Here is a 3127-nt window from a genome sequence, read left to right on the forward strand (position 1 = left end):
ATGGCATGGTAAGAAACCAAATCTTGGTTATCTTAAGATTTGGGGATGTCCAGCCCAAGTCAAGCGACAACAGACGGACAAATTACAGTCTAGGACAATTGATGCTCGTTTCATTGGATATCCTAAAGAGTCATTAGAATACAATTTTTACATCCCAGAAGATCACAAAGTATTTGTGAGCCGACATGCCATCTTCTTGGAAAAACAGTTTATTCTTGATAGAGGCAGTGGGAGAAAAATTGAGCTCGAAGAGAAAGTCTCTGAAGAGCAACGAGCAATTGAGCCTAGTGAACCTATCACATTGAGCCAATACATGAAGAACCTCGTCCACTTCGTAGATCCAGTAGGCTCTCCCATCCTCCTGAAAGATACTTAGGTATGCTTACAGAGGAAATAGAGGAAGAGTTCCTCATGGGAGAAAGAGATCATAGTAATGATCCCAAGACCTACAACGAAGCGATGTTAGACATCGACTCCGAAAAATGGATGGATGCGACGAAGTCAGAAATAGACTCCATGCATTCCAACCAAGTATGAACCTTAGTAGATCCGCCTGAAGGTATAGTACCTATTGGGTGTAAATGGATCTACAAAAGGAAAATGGGTTTGGATGGCAAGGTAGAGACCTATAAGGCAAGGTTGGTGACAAAAGATTATAGTCAGCACGAAGGCATTGACTATCAAGATACATTTTCACCAGTAGCCATGCTGAAGTCCATTCGAACGTTGCTTGCCATTGCAGCTTATCATGATTATGAGATATGACAGATGGATGTAAAAACTATTTTTCTTAATGAATATCTTGAGGAAGATATCTATATGGAACAGCCTCAAGGTTTCACTTCCAGTAATGGTGATCATAAGGTCTGCAAGCTGCAAAGATCCATTTATGGACTAAAGCAAGCATCTCGGAGTTGGAACACTCGTTTCGATGATGTGATCAAATTGTTTGATTTCATCAAGAACGAAGAGGAACCATGTGTGTACAAAAAGGTCAGTGGGAGGGCGACAGTATTCCTCGTATTGTACGTGGATGATATACTCCTAATTGGGAATGATATTCCTATGCTCACATCATTCAAGTTATGGCTATCTAAGAAGTTCTCCATGAAAGATCTAGGTGAAGCATCTTATATTTTGGGGATTAAGGTCTATAGAGATAGATCTAAGAGGATGCTTGGCCATGCTATAGGGGATTAAGGTCTATAGAGAGATTTAGCGCATGAGTAGGATCCCTTATACATCGGTAATAGGGAGCCTCATGTATGCCATGCTATGTACTCGACCTGATATAGCACATGCTGTGAGTGTCACGAGCAGATATCAGTCAAATCCAGGCGAGGAGCACTGGATAGCTGTGAAAAATATTCTTAAGTACTTGAGAAGGACTAAGGATCTATTTTTGGTCTTTGGGGGAGGCATAGAGTTAAAGGTAGAAAGATATACTAATTCAGACTTCATGACTGATCCTGATGATAGAAAGTCTACATCAGGATATGTATTTTTATGCAATGGAGGATCGGTAAATTGGAAGAGTTCCAAGCAACCGATTATTGCAGATTCTACCATGGAAGCAGAGTACATTGCTGCATCGGATGCTGCGAAGGAAGCGTTCTGGTACAAGAAGTTTGTCGAAGAGCTAGAAGTCATGTCATCAGATGCCATAATCCTTTTCTGTGACAACAACGGTGCCATAGCACTGGCTAAGGAGCCGAGGTCTCACCAGAAGTCCAAGCACATAGAGCGGCGATTTCATCTAATTCACGACTACCTCGAAAAGAAATATGTAGATGTGGAGAGAGTAGACTTCACTGATAACGTAGCGGACCCATTCACTAAGCAGCTGAGTCAGAAGAAATTAGAAGTCCATCTTGAAAAATTGGGACTTAAATATATGTCTGATTGGCTTTAGTGCAAGTGGAAGATTGTTAGAAGTATGCCCTAAAAGCCAACATGGCTGACGCATATTTGTAATCTGGGACATAAATTTGTAATTTGACACTTATTAATAAATAAGATTGGGCAATTTATTTTTCATTCATGTTTGTATGAAATTAATAGATGATGACACATAATTTTAAGGAGTTGAGAATTTGAGGCATGTGTCATTAGGAATTAATTTCTAAATACTTCTGATCGATGGATCCATCACGAGGGATGGTGATCGATCCGCTGAGATTAATGCACAGATCACTTAGTCAGATGGACGAGTCTTGAGTCCATGGTGTAGAGACACTGGAGTGATTATGCAAGTACTTCTTAGAGAACAAGGTACTGAGCGTGACCAAAGATAGTAGTCACATGGATGTCTATCCACTCGTCAGTGACTACTTATGCTGCAGTTGTATGACTGGTCCTTTGACCTGCGATGCCTCAGCTATTCTGAAAGAATAGATGCCCTACAAGCCAGTCGAAATATGTATTGCGAAGGATTTTCTTTTGATTTTTCAAATCATGTACATGATATTTAAATATGAATAAAGGCATTGTGTTTTATCATATGCTGTTGATTATATTTGTGATAAACCCTTTAGATTAGGGCAATGGTTTTGAGGCTATGATGAGATCATACTAGTGAGACTTAAAATCCTAAAATCCTAATCTTAAATATTTTCATTCATTGGTACATTGAGTCGGGGATCAATGTTTACCGGAAAGACTGGTACATCTTATGTATGCTCGATGCAGAGGGTGATTGATCTCACAATCACTTATATAGAGACACTAATACAAAGATGTGGGTGCTCATTAGATGAATGAGTTCACTGAATTGACCTACAAAGAGAAATCTTATGAAGTCTTACTTACATTTCAAAAGATGATTCTCTTTGTGGGAGTTGTGCAACTGATCCTTTGACCTGAGATCACCATAGTATCTTATGCACATAAATTCATATTTTGGTTTTCACTCATTCATAACAATAAGTTGTGTACGAGGTCTTCTGGATATGGTGGATTATGTACGAAGGTTATGAGTAGGTCAACAAGAAATTAATCACTTCTAGTAAGAGAAGATCGCATCCTATTTATTCTAATCAAATGATAATTTGGAGAGCCTTTGATCAAAGCACAATGAAAATTAGAAAGAGTTTCTAATATTTCATTATTCGAATTATCATTAGAAGAT

The sequence above is a fragment of the Phoenix dactylifera genome, chromosome 7 (genome assembly GCF_051530095.1).
Source record: "Phoenix dactylifera cultivar Ajwa chromosome 7, Ajwa_hap1_PhDact_Kaust_v1.1, whole genome shotgun sequence".
Lineage (NCBI taxonomy): Eukaryota > Viridiplantae > Streptophyta > Magnoliopsida > Arecales > Arecaceae > Phoenix > Phoenix dactylifera.